Raw genomic sequence first — 16,794 nt, 5'->3', positions numbered from 1 at the left:
TTTTCCTTTGTTTGGAGTGGCATATATTTTAAAAATTGAAATGTCATCTTAGTGGATTACTTCTTTGATGAATATGTAGTGTCCTTCCCTATCTCTTCCGACTAGATTTTATTTGAAGAATGTTTTGCTGTATATGAGAATGGTCATGCCAGCTTGTTTCTTAGGTACAATTTTATTTATTTCCTTGAACTATTTCTTTTTGTTTACCTGAGTTTCTTTAAGGAATGCATTCATTTTCCAAGTTGTTTTTGTTTTCCTGGGTTTTTTTTAAGGATTCATTTATTTTCTCAATCTATTTGTGTTTTCCTGGATTTATTTAAGGAACTTATTCATTTCCTTTTTGCAGAGCTCCATCATCTTTACACAGACTGTTTTTAGATTTTTCTCCCGGCCTTCAGCTAGAATGTTAGAATAGATGGTGTCTGCTGCATTGGGATTGCTGGGATTCAATGGAGACATTTTGTCCTGGCTGTGACTGATTGTCTTTTTACACTGACATCTAGGTATCTGGGGTTGGAATAATTATAAGCCTGGGTGACAATATCTGGTTTTGTTTTTGTTGAATGAATGTTCTATTCTTTGGTTTCTTCTTTCTCTATGGATTTTAGGGGAGTGTGGTAGCTGTGTACTACGTGGTAAGAAATTGTTTGTGAACACATTTTCCAAGCATGATCCATCGGTATGTTCCCAAGGTATACCTGCTGCTCTTGGACGCTGAGATGATGGGAAGAACTGAGGAATGCAAGTTTGAGAAGTTCTTTCTGATCTCTTGGGAGTGGTGTCAGAGAGGAAAGATAGACCACAACAAATTTTCTGCTATTCAGCTGAAGCCCAATAGATGGGTTGGGTTGAATCTGGAAGAATCGAAGGATAGGTATGGATGTCCAGTTTGTGTTTCCCTGGCAGGAGTGACCCTCAGGTTAGGTGGGGGCATCTGCTTAGGTTAGGGCTGGGACAAAGCAATACATGTAGGGGTTAGTAGGATAAAATCTGTGGAATCTACGGGAGATGGGAACAGCTAGAGGGAAGGCTTCCATGGGTTTCTGTTCCAGAGCTGGGGATGAGACTAGGGAATTGGATCTGGGGTACAGAGGAAATTTTCTTCCATAGAAACATGTGAAAAAAAAAAGTCTATCTAAAAGACCTCAACCCAAATTCCTGCAATTATGTCTGTGGTGAGTCTCCATTTCTAAGAGACAAAAAGATGTACAATAAATTTTCAGCTTTCATGGTTGAGGTTTAGAAGATTACACAGATGATACTTTTGTCCTTCTCATTTGGGCTTTCATCCATTTAAATGATTTCAACTGTTCCATTCTTGCATATTCTGCAGTAGTTGGTTCATGTGAAGATCATTTTGTAATTCTACTGTTAAGTGGGCCAGTTTCAACAGAGTCAACTCATAGGAGCAGAACAATATGTCTACCCTTGTACTGTTAGAAATAGCCTATGAGTATTACTCTGAAGCATAAGTTCTGTTTTTCTCCATTGTCAACAAGTATGTTTGAGATAATCTTCATTACTCCCATAGTTGTTGGTGTGGGCAATGCAGAGGAATAACAGAGATGTAGAACATAATTGGGCCTCTCTGCTGTGACTTGGGAGCCTGGAATGAAGGCAGAGGAACTATATTCACATGAGAATGTTATGTTTCCTCTTGTACTGTTGCCAAAGTAAGTCTCTTCAATTTCTTTCTTTCTCCAAACATATCCAATGATACACATTCTTCAGGTTTTTACTAATCCTTTTATATTTTTATCTTTCTTACTCAATACATTTATGGATATGTTGATTTTCAAAATGATCCTCTTTCTGTCCTTATATGATAGCTTCATTTTTTCTCTTTTTGCCTTTAGAAATGTGTGTGTGTGTGTGTGTGTGTGTGTGTGTGTGTGTGTGTTTATATCGCCCAGAGCCATGGTGACATCTGGGCCTGGGCTACTGCAGAGGACCATGTCTGGTCCTACCACGGCCTGGGTCTACATTGATGTCTACAGCCTGTGTTGACACCAAAGGCCACAGGGATCCCTGCTTCTAGGCTACCATCTAAGGCCATGTCATTCCTGAAGGTCATACTCTTGCCAGGGACACTCCCCTAAAATCCATAGAGAAAGAAGAAACCAAAGAACATCATATATATGTACATAGATGTATATTTAGTTCTTTGAAAATGTTTACAATGTGACTTGATCATATTCACTCTCACTGTCTCGATTTTTCCAAGATTCACCTCCATCCTCTCCATTTCCTATCCATCCAATTTTGTATCCATTGTTTACTCCTCTCAAAGCCAATTTGTGCCACCCAAATACTTTTGGATATTTGGCCTTCCACTGGACCATGATTAACTTATCAGGGGCTACAATCTTAAAGAAAACTGTCTCTTTATTTTGTAGCTAAAAATTGCCAGTGATTTCTCAGCTAATGGTGTGATTGTATAACCAACTCCCCTTTCCATGCCGCTGTTTACTATGACTTGAACTTACGCAGATGCTTTGAATGCTGTCACAACACTAACTTTATATGTACTGCTTTACTCCTACATATTTTTCTTCTAGTCATCTTCCAACTCTGATTTTACTGTTTTTTTTCTATCCCTCTTTCTGACCGAATCTCTTAGCCATTTGAGGAGTGGTGTGGTGTATATATGTTCTATTTAGGGCTAAGCACTCTGCATTCTCTGATTCTCTGCACCTTGATCAGTTGTGGATATCTGAGCTTATCACTGTCTACTACAAATAAAATTTCTGAGGGGGGTATAGTGACCATTGATTTGTCTTTGAGTATAAAAAAATAAATCTTGACAAGATGGCTCGTAATATATTCATTTAATGTAATAATAATAGTAGGTTTTCTCCTAGGGTTTATAACCCATCTATCCATAGGTGATTGGCTCACTAATTATAACAAGTATGGGTTTCATTTTGTAGAACAGGCCCTAAATTCTATCAGAAAGTGCTTGGTTACTTCTTTGACATTTTTGCCACTATTACACCAGTGGATATATCTTGCCAGTCATTATTATAGCTCATAGGGTTACTAGCTCAGTAACACTGATAGTTAATTTTTCCATATTATAGCACCCATAGCACCTTCCAGAACTATGTAAGCTTGTCAGTGGTCAGTACCAGACTGATGATGTACTCTGACTCAGTTATGTGATCTCTACAGCAGTGCGGTAGTGGGTTCAGTAATTAACCAATTCTGGAGGATAACCAAGAACATGGGCATTATTCTGTAATATTTGAGGTTTTTATCTCATTGATCAGCAACTCTAAAAAAATTAATCCATTTCTGGAACTTCTCCAGTTGCTTCTATTTCAGTTGACAATTGATGTTTTACCTTGTTGTTTTGTCTAATAGTCTCATTTCTAAATTCTCTTACTTATGTTTTAAATTTATGCTTCCTACTTTTTTATATTAACAGGGAAGTTTTTAGTAATGAATTATATGCTCTCTGGTAATATTTTTCTGAAGCCCAACTTGCATCAGTCATTTATTTTCAAATTATTTCAAACTTTATTTTCTTTACTGTATCTTTATATCCTTTTGATTTTTCTTAAAATTAAGTATCATCAAAAAGATTTTCTATAGCCACCAGGGAGACTGATTTATTAGAACAGGATTAGAATTTAGTCCTAAGCCAACTAGGAGTATCTCCAAGATGCAGGGAGTGGTATGTGAATTCATATAACCTCCTTATCTCATCAATGGGTGACACGGGTAACTTTGAACAGACTTTATGATTCAGCATTTTGCTATTATTCTACCAACAGACCAACTGCTTCCCATGCATGTGTCTCCTTGATTTTGCCTGTTGATGTCTTTTTTTTTCCTTCAAAGAGCAGAATTGGATTTTGTGATATAGTTTTCCACCGTGAACTGCCTTTACCTTCAAAATATGTACTTTTTAAATCATCACTTGAACTGAAAAGCCCTTTGTCTGATGTCTCTTCTGACCAAACCAGGCTTGTGTGATCACCATAACACTGGTGATCTCATATGTACTTCATGCAATATGGTATAATTTTGGTTTCATTACCTGCTAATTAGAATAAACAGACACTCCTCTGGAAATATACAGAAAATGAAATGAGTCTTTATTGTATTTTGAAATGCAAAGCTATTTATTGCTATTGCATATAGTCTATTTTAACTGAAAGTTCTACTGGTAGAGAGCAAATAGAAATATAAGAGAAATGAGAAAGATCAAGTGAGCTGTCTTTATAAACAGAGAATATGCTTTGGTTTCCTGGCCACCCAGACCTGAATAATCTATATTAACTCCAACACTGTTTTGCCAATGACTCAACCATATTTCTAGCTAGCGCTTACATCTTAATTTAACCCCTTTCTATTAATTTGAGTATCGCCATGATTCTGTGGTTTACTGGGTAAGATTCCATGTGTGTCTCCTTTGGCAGATACATGATGTCTCTTTGACTCCACCTACTCTCCCTTTATCTCTGTTTGGATTTCCCACCTGGCTTTACTCTGCTAAGACATTGACCAAAAAGGATTTATTCATTATCCAATAAAAGCAACACATATACAGAAAGACATCCCACATTATGTCTTGGTTATTGTTCTGTTTTTATGAAGAGTCACCACAACCAAGTCAATTTATAAAATAAGGCATTTAATTGAGAGCTTGTTTACAGTTTTAGAGAATAATCTATGGTCACCATGGCAGGGAATGTGGCAGCAGGCTGGAAGTAATAATGCTGAAAGACTACATGGAACAATAAATATTTTTGGTACCCAGGTGGTGAACTGTTTAGGAAGAGTTAGAATGTGTGGACTTTTTGGACAAGGTATGTCACTAGATGTGGGATTTGGGGTTTCAAACACCAATGGCAGGACCAATGTTTATTTATCTGCCTGTACCAAATGTTGAAATATATGATCCTATGGTGACCATTCTCATTCAACTCACCACATAGGGGAAAAAGCAAATAAAATGTACAGTTTTAAAAGAAAACATAGCACCAGGAAATTTAATGTTGGAACTAAAGCTTGTGCTGAAAGAGATAATGCTAGTCTGATATGAATTGGAATAAAGGAAATAGTATCCTAATAGAAAGACCTTACCCAAGTAAGCTTCCAACTTGTAAAATGTTGGAAGGAAAGACCTAAGTAATTGTATTTTCCTAAAAAGAAGCAACAAAGGAAAATTTATGCAAATGTAATTGAACATGGGGGCCAAGTTCCATTTTAAGGTGACAACTGAACTGGCCAGCAGTAATCATGTGATCCTGGCTCCAGAATCATAAAGGAAACATGAACAATGGGGTTGTAGAATCTTCTTCTGTAAGTAAGGTGAGTCTCTGTGATGGTTTGAATGAAAATGGCCCCCATCAACCCATAGGGAGTGATATGAACAGTGTGTAACTACTGGTGTGACTTTGTTGGAGTAGATTTGGCTTGGTTGAAAGAAGTGTGTCGCTAGTGGTGGGCTTCGAGCTCTCTCATGCTCAAGCCAGATGCACTGTCTCATTCTCTTCCTGCTACCTATCGATCTGGATGTAGAACTTCTCCAGTCTTCCTCTGCGCCACCATGGTTCGCACCATGATAATAACGGAGTAAATGTCTGAACCATAACCCATCATCCCCGATTAATGTATCCTTATAGGAGCTACTATGGTAATGGTATCTCTTCATAGCAATAGAAACCCTAACTAAGCCACAGAGGCTGGACACATGGCAGGGGAATCAGAATCCCTACATGGAAGCCTTAAAAGGATACTACCTGGAACTATGTAAGTAAAGCCTGGATTGTGCTTCAGAAACAAAGATGTTAGATATGCCAGAAATGTACGATATCTATAAAAGAGAGCTGACTACAGGGTGTGGAAAAAACCAAGAGAGAGAAGAATGTTTTAGTTGGCAAATTTGGAAGAACAGATTCTTGTAAGTCCTTTGGTATCAGACCTAAGAGATTTGGAGTTTACCATGCTAGGTTTCAGTTTTACTTTAGTTCAATATTTCCTCCCTATACCCCCAATTCCTCCTTTTTTGAAGGGTAATGTATATTCCCTGACATTATATGTTAGTAGTATGTAATTTATTCTTATATTTTACAAGGGAATACAAGTAAGAGATTGTTCTGAGTCTCAATGGAAACTTTGGACTTTAAAAATACGATTTTGAAAGACTATGGTGACTCCTAAACTAAATCCATTTTGAAATATCGTAGCCATGAATGGATGAGTGCCAGGGAATGGACTGTGGCAGTTTAAATGAGAATAGACCTCATAGGTTCGTATATTAGGTTCAAACTTCCTAGAACTGTTGGGAAATGATTAGGAGGTATGACCTTGAGGAATGTGTGTCACTGGGGTTAAGACTTGAGGTTTCAAAAATCGTGCCATTCCCAGTCAGCTCTCTGTGTCTTGTCACTGTTATCTCAAGACATGAGCCCTCAGCTACTTCTTCAGTGCCATGCCTGCCTGCCTGCTCCCATGTACACTGTTATGATAGCTATGGAGTCACCTCTGAGATTGTAAGTCCCCAGTAAACTCTTTCTTATCAAATTTTGCTTTGTATTGATGTCTAAACACAGCAATAGAAAAGTAACTAAGATACTCAGTACAGATTTTATTGCTTAAAAGATTAGGAATACCCCTGATGACAAAGTCACCCAGTGCTTGACAAGCACAGCAGAATTGTCTTCCTGAAAGGAGTGATATCAATAGATCTTGCCCATATTGTATAATGTAGGCATCTTTTACTCTCCTTTTATAAGTAATTTGCATAATTCTCATATGTGTTTCTTATTTCCTAGAAATAATATTCATATGTAAACTATTAGTGTATATTCATATTTATATCATTTATATTCATTTTTGAAGCACACTCATACTGATGAAATGACGCTTTTTTTTCACCTAATTGGCATGCAGTAAATATTTGTGCATTTCCTTACTAATACATGTTTGATGAAGTGTTTTCCATATTCTGGGTACACATTAGTAAATTCAGGGTTCTCCTTTTGCTCTCTCTAGTTTGAACTGACAAGAGGTTTGAAAAAATAAACAATTGAAAATGGCATTCCTGAAGGTAGCCATCAAGTGTAATAAGGCTCAAGTCAAATGGCTGAGCTGTCACTGTAAAATACAGCCTATTGACTTCCTTCCCACCAGGGAAAAGCACTGCATGCCACTTACCACAGATGGCCCAGACAAAAAGGATGGCCCTGAAAACTGCAGGAGGGGATGTCCTGTTCAGTTTCCAGAAAGACACAAATCCAGCTTGTTATATATAACCACATTGTTTTTATTCTTCTCTCGTATATTACATCCCAACTGCAATTTCCCCTCCATTCCCTCCTTTTAATATCTACCCCCACATCCCCTCTCCCTCAGATCCATCCCCTTTTTGCCTCAGCTCAGAAAAGAGCAGAAATACCAAGGACAACAACCAAATACAGCATAGCAAGCTACAATAAGAGTAGGCACATACCATCAAATCAAGGCCGGATGAGGCAACCAATAGAAGGAAAGGGGTCCTAAAAGTGGACAAAAGAGTCAGAGACAGACTCCCCCACCTGTGATCCCTCTATTAGGAATCCTACAAGAATGCCAAGTTACTTAGTTCAAATATATGCAGAGGACCTAGATCAGACACCTATAGGGTCCCCTATTCCCCTATTTCTGCAAGCCCCCATGAGACCTTGAGAGTTGATTCTCATGGTGTCCCTAACCACTGTGGTTCCTATAACCTTTTTTCTCCTTTGCAGGATTCCCTAAGCTTCGCTTACTATTTGACTATGGGACTCTGAACTGCTCTCATCAGTTGCTAGATGAAGTCTCTCTTGTCTCTCTGATGACAGTTTTCCTAGGCTCTGGTGACAGAAGAACTTGCAGGAAGGACAAATTGTAAGTTAAACTTTTTTTGTGGCTAGATTGGTGTCACAATCCCTCCATTTGAGGCCTTACATGGTTACAGAAGATGGCTAGTTCAGGCTCCATGTTCCTCATTCCTAGGAGTCTTTGCAAGGGTCATTCTCATAGATTCCTTGGAGCTTTCGTTGCATGTGTTATTGGCATAAAAACAGACAGATGGATCAATAGAATTGAATCAAAGACCCAGCTGTTAATTCTCAAATTATGTGGAAAAAAAAAAGCCTCTTCAGCAAATAGTACTGGTCTTACTGGATGTCAGCATGTAGAAGTAGGGTGTCTTTTACACAATGTGCATCCTTCTAAGCCTCTCACATTGTTGATACACAAACACAGCTCCCACGTCAAAGGGTAAAATAGGTGATATTTTATTCTGGAGACAAACATTAATGAGCATGGCTGGGGAACATAGATTCATACTGACCCAAATTAATGCTCAAATGTAGATATGGTTTCATGAAGTTTTTAGAGCATCACGACATAACAACAAAGTCATAAATAATTACGCCTTTCAAATACATTGGTAGAAATATCAGTAAAGTAAGGTACAGCTAAGAAGAGAAAGCTCATCTATAAGTGTCTGATGCTATCTGATAGTGTCCATGGGGCTTTGGTTGGTGGGATCTAGGGAATCTTAACTTAATATATTCCAAAAGGTTTGTTATCTGTTAGTCTCAGTTCCAACACAGAGCTGGGCCAGGAATGGCTTTCTCTTGTAGGCTAAAGGTAGGCTAACATAAATTGTAATTAGGTTCTTGATCTGCAACATCCCATCATCTTCTTATCACTGAAGTTCTAACTCCCCAGTCAGCATGTGTAGATATAACTTACATCAATCACTAAAGATACAGCTTCTTTCCAGGAATTCTCTTTCACAACAGGAAACTCAAGCACATTCAGTATCCAGAGAAATAAAGTTTATAAGAAAATTCAGAGAATATTGAGGGGAAAGAGATGTTATTCCTAATTGAATGAAAGCTACCAAGTTGAATTTGGAAGGAGGGGTGTTTGTGGTATTTGTAGAAATAAAATGGGTGACCACTAAAGAATATGTAAATGACACTGGATCCCTTATGCTAAGGCAGGGTAGAAGGTATAATGAATTAATAGTGGTAAAATGCTTCAAAATAAAATACCCTTCTAGATTTATTAATCATGTGGCATTATTGCTATAACTTAATGAATTGTGCAACTAGAACCTTTGAGAAGTTTTTGTATATTAAAAATGCTTACAATCATTGCCACCTGCATCTCATTTAACCTATGGTTGCTGTTTATATCAGGTCTGGCATTTCTGTGCCATGTAAAGTAGCTAACAGCCTTTGGCTACTCACAATGCTTTGCTGCACAAATGGCACCTTCTTTTCGTATCCTATTCCAACCGGAATCAAAGACTAAAAGTACCATTTAATGTGTTTTATGGATAAATTATGATCTTATGTAATTGAGTATCCTTATGACTGTAATATAAATGCTTGTATTGGCTAAATTTAAGGAGTTTTGTGCAGACTACTAAGTATATACACTAAGCAACATATTCCCATTGGTCAGAGTATTTCACGTGATAGTTTGGAAAAAGAACCTAGGTTCATTTTCAAGAAATGACACTTCATAATTCCATGAACATTTTTAAACATAGGAATATAGGTGTACATAGTTGAGGGAAGAGAGAAGGTATATCAGCGAACATAGGCTTTAGGAACTCTCAGCTAAAAATAGTTTAATTATTTCAGGTCTTCCCATAATGCTCACTGACTTCAACAGGATATGCCTCTCTATTCCCTTGCTCCTTATTAACTGTCATGTGGAAGGAACGTCTATTGATCCCTTTTGTAATCTTCTTAGGCCTGGTGGGTATTGCATGGCTGAACATCTGGGAATGCTGTTCTTTGCTGTCTGGTGAGGGAGAGGACGAGAAGATGGGCCCCAGGTGTCTTGCAGTCCACTGCACCTTAAAGATTGCTGACACTAATCCACATCACACCATGCTGTCAAGTCTGAGGACTGCAGAGAAGCTGCTGATGGGAAGCATAAACAGCCCAAGGGAGATAACTGCTCTTAGTGATAAAATGCACAGTTTCCCTGGGATTGTAATTTATTCCAGAGCTTTCTTTCCGAGCATGTCTTAGTAATTTACTGACATTTGGGTGGAAAAATAAACAGAAACTGAAAGAAAATGAGATGGCAATATGATTGAAATGTCCGTAATGTCTACCAGTTTATAGTTTATCTGATTTAATACAGTACTGGAATGGCATTAGAAATTATCATTCCCTTTTCAAAAAGGAGGTCAAAGTCTAGAAAGGTTAGGTAGTGTGTTCAGTATTTTAGCTAGCAGAAGGGGAAACTAAAACAGAACAGAAAACAAGAAAGCAAAACCCAATCTACCATTCAGCCAGAAACTGAATAAGCTTTATGCTTATTAGCAAATTAAATTTCATAAAAAATGAAGCAGAAGACCACACTTGCCCCATTTTACAAAAATAAAAATATGGGGAGGGTTCAGGTGTTAGCATCACTTAGATTAGAGGTTGATGCCTTGATTTGAAACCATACTTCAGAACCTGTCTTCCTTCATCTGCTCCTAGTGGTATGGCCCAGATCACTGCACAATGGAAGTTTTGGCCATCACTGTTCTGAGATGATGCCTATAACTGCTTTTCACAGTGCCTGGTTCAGGAAAACATTTCATATTTCTGAACTGCTACAAATGGCAATGGCTTAGTGGCATATTGCTTTCGTTGCAAAGATTTTAGAATATTTTAACCCTATTTTAGGATCAAAATGCTAAATTCCCTGTGCATTTCTAATTTCAGATTGTGTCTTGAAAGACTAAGGCTCAGCAAGCAAACATTTCTTTTCTAAATAGGTAAGTTATCAGTGTACATCGGGTTGTCAAGGTGAGGTATGAGAGAACATTCTTACTATGCTGGACCCCACATTGGACACTGGTACAGACCAAACACCACGTGAGTTTACAGTACCATTTTTAAATGGGTTTTTGTTTTTGTTTTGACTTATTTAATGTCTTGTTGAAAATGGAACCCAGGGCTTCACCTATGGGAGACAAGCACTCTACCCCAAAACTACATCTTCAGACCTATCTTTGAAGATACCAAATGCTTTCATGCACATGCCTTTATGTCTTGCAACAAGTGTAGCTATTACTGTCATTTAACAGGGAGAAAAAGAAAGAAAGAATGTTGACTAAATAACTTGGTTCCTCCTGCTGGGGGTTAGGGTAGTCAGTCAGGAATAGATTCTCTGACTTGAAACTTAATATTCTGTCACTCCACATCACTGCCCCATATTTGTCCTAAGATTGTAGTTCATTTCTACCATATCTGAACTACCAGGTTTCAAAAATGCAAATGCAGTAGAGAGTCACAGGGGGCAGCATTATGAAATGCAGGGATGTCGTGTTCAGAATGTGAACTGTAAGCTCATGGAATAACTTCTTTGAACACTTGACCTAGAGCTGGTAATACTGTTTAGCAAGGATGTGGAAGGAGTGTAGCTGGAGGAAGTGGTTCAGTGAGGGTTGGTCCTTAAGGCTTTGTAGACCTGCAGGACTTTCAATTCATGCTTTGCATCCTGTGTGTGGCTGCAGTGTAACCTACCGTCCTCTCTTGGAACCATGTCTTCCCTGAATGCTGCCATTTTTTTTTCTGTGATCCACAATAAATATTTCCTCCCTTAAATTTCTTTTTTGAGCATGTTTTATTATATCATTGAGAAGATAATTAAGGTAAGGGTGAGGGATAATTTTGGTAGGCCTTACACTGAAATCTGAAAATTTTTCTTCAATTCATAAACATTTATCCCTACATCATCCTTGGCATCATGTTAATTTATGTGTGGTTTAATGAAGCTTAGAAAACCTTCTGTTTAAGTTCACAAATTTCTACATGTATAAACTATAGGAATAACTTGTAATGAGATATCTTACTTCACTAATTATACCAAAATCGAACTGGTGATGGTAGTTGTGTCTTACTTTTGTCTATAGTTCACATAATAAGTGGCCAAGTTTTTTAGCTTTTGATTTAGAAAATAGAGCCAGGGGCTCGATTCTTTAGGAGGTTTGGATAAAACTGAAGGATGATATGAAGGTAAATTTAGTAAAATAAGAATCAACTGGTGCATATTTCTAATTGAGGTTGTCAAGGACTGCTTCATGGCAAAGACATTTATTGAATGTTAGGTAAGTTTTGAAGATTTCTGCTGTTCCTTTTTGGAATAGTGTGAGTAAATTATTCTAATGAAAATAAGGAATAAATTAAAATATTCCAGAACCTTTTATACTGGATTTTATACTGGATACAGGAGTCAATTAAAACATTTTTGTTGATCCAGAAAGATTTCTCAGTGTGTAAAAAAGCATTTGGTGCACAAGGCTGACCATATTGTTTGATGTCTAGAATCCACATGAAGCTGAAAGAGGAGAACTAACTCTCCAAAGCTGTCGTCTGTCCCCACACACTCAACATGTCAACACACACACTTACACAAAAATGTTTTTAAAAATCAAAACACTTCTATTTAATAAATGAGTAAGTAATTGACTCTTTGCTTTATGCCATTTAGTGCTTTAGCCTGTAAATACTGTTGACGCATGTTTGTATTACTTAATACCAGTGATATTAGAAATGTCAAAACACTCTGGTCATAATACTGTGCTGTTATGTTTGGCAATTCTTGAACAAAGCAATCACAGAATACTTTTGTAATTCTTTATGCTGTCACAGACATTAAAAGGGACGATATAGTTGGAAGAAATATCTTGAACCAAAGCATGCAAGTGTAACTTCTTTAAAAATGAGGATATCAACCAAAAGTCTTTGATTATTCGCTCATTCCTAAGTTATCGTTGAGAATCTAACTATAAAACTATAAGGATTCTTGCTCAATTTCCATTAAATTTGAGTTTCTGCATTAATTATTTGATTATATTTTTTGTACTGAAAATAAATCACAGTGCCTGCCTGGTCATTTTCAGAGGAAGAACATGGATACTAACAATAAAGAAGGCACTACTTACCAGGTTGTGATTCTTCATCCCAAGTTTTTCTTTCTTAGAGAGCAAATGAACAGCACTTTTAACTCACAATGTCTTTAATGAACATGTAAGAACCTAAGCAAATTAATACTTCATTTTGTTTTAAATTATACATATATGTGTGTGTGTGTGCAATGTATTTTCAAATACTATGATTTACAACACTTACAATATTTTTAAAGAAGAGTATAAAGGAAAATATCGATAATGTTACTATTGCCAGTATAAATTAATGTTTTAATGATGATATTTGAAACTTCATATAATCCACCAACCCCCAATTTTAAAAGATTTTTCACTTGGACTGAGGGAATATATATCTATAGTAACATTCAAATAATTTGGATTATTGATATATAATGATGAACACATAAAATTATGTTGTAAGTTAATTTCTAACTTATTAGTTTAATTTATTGTTTGTTTGTGCCTTATTAAGTTGATCAGTGCAGAGCTGAGTAACACAGTGTGAATTAAGCAAGAGAGCATTTTCCTATTGAAAGAAAAAGAAATAACCTTTCTATTCTGAATATATTCAGCCTTGAGCATATATTTCTAACCATGGTGAAGCAAAGGGAATCAATCCTATTGACTCATTCAAGTGGGAAAATAAAAAAAAAAATGAAAATGCCAAAGATAAATATTTCAAGTCTTTGGCTCTCAAGGAGTAAAGAACTTTGAGAAGTGAGAAATGAGGTGAGTCCTGTGGACTCAACCTCCGTCTCACTGTGGAGAGTGAGATTGCAGTGTAGAGAGCACACAACAGGTAATTACAGGAGCAGGAAGTCTTAATGAACTGAGGCGGAGTCTTCAGATGAATTCCAGTCAGCATATATGTATGACAGAACTATTAACAAGACTGGAAGTACCATCCTCAGAGCTCAGAAAGGAACAGTCTAGTTACTGTTCCTAAAAGCCAGAATACTGTGCTCATGAAAAATAAGTCTTCAGAGGTTTTCTACAGTAATAGGGAGAAACAAATCTGAGTCAAAACTTTTTCTAAAAGATGTCAGCTACCAAAAGTAGACAGTAGATTTATGGCTAGCATAAATCTGTTAAGGATCATTCATTGTTAAAAGAACCATAGGAGCAATAATCAACTCTGATGACTTTAATGGAGATCTTTACCAAGTATGTGAAGAATTTGTTCCTTTATATACAACCTTTTACAGAAAAAATATGAACAGGAGATACTTCTCATCTCACTTTATAAGGTCTATAAGAGCACCATCATTTTGATACCTACAAACATAACTACTACCCATTCCCCCAATAGAAAGGCAAAAGAAAAGTATAAATTTCAGGTCAACATCTTTAAGAATCAAATACCAAAAATTTAACCACTATTTAGTAAAAATAATTCTATCAATTTTTTTTAAAAAAGGATCAGGGTATTTATCCCAGGAATATAAATTAGGTCTTCAAGTCTTAATAGACACAAGGGTGAACAGACATATATTCAGGAAAACCACTCAAATACAGAGTAAATATATATATAAATATATATAATAAATTATATAATAATAAATTTTTATATATATATATACTCAAATACAATATATATACAATTTAAAATGTCAGGAACAATCAATGATGTCCACTGTTACCATTCACAGTCACATTTTATAGAATTAAGCCAATATAATCAGGTAAGATAAATAATTATTTAACATCTAAAAGAAGGACAGGAAACCCAAGTACCTATCAGGAACCTACATAATCTAAAAGAAACATGTGAATACTAACAATTGAAGTTATCAAGGCTACATTTTCAATGACTAATTAGCAAATGTTGCTTTTTTAATGTATGAACAAAGAGCAAAGGCTAGTATATGAAAATTTATCAGCAAAGAGCACAAAACTAAATGTAAATTATAACAAACAAACATACAAAATAGAATCAAGAAAACAAAGACAAACCAACAGTAACAGCAGTGAAACAAACAGACAAACAAGCACTACGACTAACCAATCAATAAAAGAAAACAGTGTGAGAATGAGCAGAGAAGCATGTATGATATGTATGAAAAGACAGGAAATAAACTGGGAGAAGTTCTTTGTAAATTGTATACCTTATAATGGACAAAAATCCTTTGTTAGGATAAAAGAATTGTAAATAAAAAACAAAATAAAATAAATCAATAATTAAAAATTAATTTTTATTGATTTTTATTGAGCTCTACATTTTTCTCTGCTCCCCTCCCTGCCTCTCCCCTCTTATTCAACCCTCTCCCAAGGTCCCTATGCTCCCAATTTACTCAGGAGATCTTATCTTTTTCTACTTCCCATGTAGATTAGATCTATGTATGTTTCTCTTAGAGTCCTCATTGTTGTCTAGGTTTTCTGGATTGTTATTTGTAGGCTGCTTTTCTTTGTTTTATGTTTAAAAAACAGTTATGAGTGAGTACATATGATAATTGTCTTTCCGGGTCTGGGTTACTTCACTCAAATTGCTGTTTTTTAGTTCCATCCATTTGTCTGCAAATTTCAAGATGTCATTTTTTCTGCTGTGTAGTACTCCATTTTGTAAACGTATCACAATTTCCTTATCCATATGTGGTCGAGGGGCATTTAAGTTGTTTCCAGGTTCTGGCTATGACAATGCTGCTGTGAACATAGCTGAGCCCATGTCCTTGTGGCATGGTTGAGCATCCTTTGGATATATACCCAAAAGGAGTATTGCTGGGTCTTGAGGAGAGTTGTTTTCTAATAAAAAAATATATTTTTGTTAAAGAACAAATGCTAGGGAACATATACAGGCATGAGGCTAAAATAAACTCCTATTTTCCAGGTACACAAATTAACTCATTGGTGATTTTTCAGGATTAATTTATTTACTTCAACTTCTAAGGAGAAAGAATGAAGCATCTATCCTCCATTATTCAGTGACTATACTTCAATGTAACCAAATAATTGATTAGGATGTAAGTATGCCACATTAACTGTGAAGGACATTTGTTCACAAAACAAAATGATTACTGTGAATATTATGAAACATCCCAATTTGGTCAACCATTGATAAGAAATAGAAGTGAAGAAAGAACTTGGAAAAATAAACTTCCCAAGGTAGATTAATCTAGGGAGGTCAACCTCAACACCAATATTTCATCCTTATCGTAGAATAATCTCAGGAATAGCCCTGAGATGCCAGGCTTCAACCAAGATGTGAGGTCAACAAGCGCAGTGAGATTGCAGCACATATCACAAATCAATCCATGACATCAGAAGAGCACCAAGACTCTAGCCTAGATCATAATGTGACATCAGGAGAGAACAGAGATCCCACTGCCTCTTCAGACCGCGTTGTGAGGCAAGGAAGAGTTCTGAGACTCCAGCAACCATTGTTATGTAATTTTCGTTTACTCTTGTCCCACTTTACAGCACTGCAATATAGAGAGATATTTTTGCTATTTACTCTTTGGCGTTTTTGGACTTTTGAGGGAGCCAGCCACACAACTCCCAAATAACCACACATAGAGGCTTATTCTTAGTTATGAGTGCCTGACCTTAACTTGATTTGTTTCTTTTCAGCTTTTCTTAACTTAAATTATTCCATCTATCTTTAGCTTCATAGCTTTGATTTTATCTTTCACTACTCCTGTACAACTTTACTTTCCTTTTTACTCTGTATCTGGGTGGCTGGCCCCTGAAGTCCTCCTCCTTCCTCTCTTGTTCCCTGATTCTCAGATCCCTTTCTTCTAGATTCCTCCTCATCTTTATCCCCTCTGCCTGCCAGCCCCACCTATTCCTATCTCCTGCTTCACTATTGTCCTTTCAGCACTTCATAAGACCATCAGGGGTTTTAAACAGGCACAGTAATACAGCTTCACAGA

The sequence above is a fragment of the Myodes glareolus genome, chromosome 3 (genome assembly GCF_982192425.1).
Source record: "Myodes glareolus chromosome 3, mMyoGla1.1, whole genome shotgun sequence".
In the NCBI taxonomy this organism is placed as follows: domain Eukaryota; kingdom Metazoa; phylum Chordata; class Mammalia; order Rodentia; family Cricetidae; genus Myodes; species Myodes glareolus.
The sequence above is the reverse complement of the archived record's forward strand: the minus strand, read 5'-3'. Positions refer to the sequence as shown.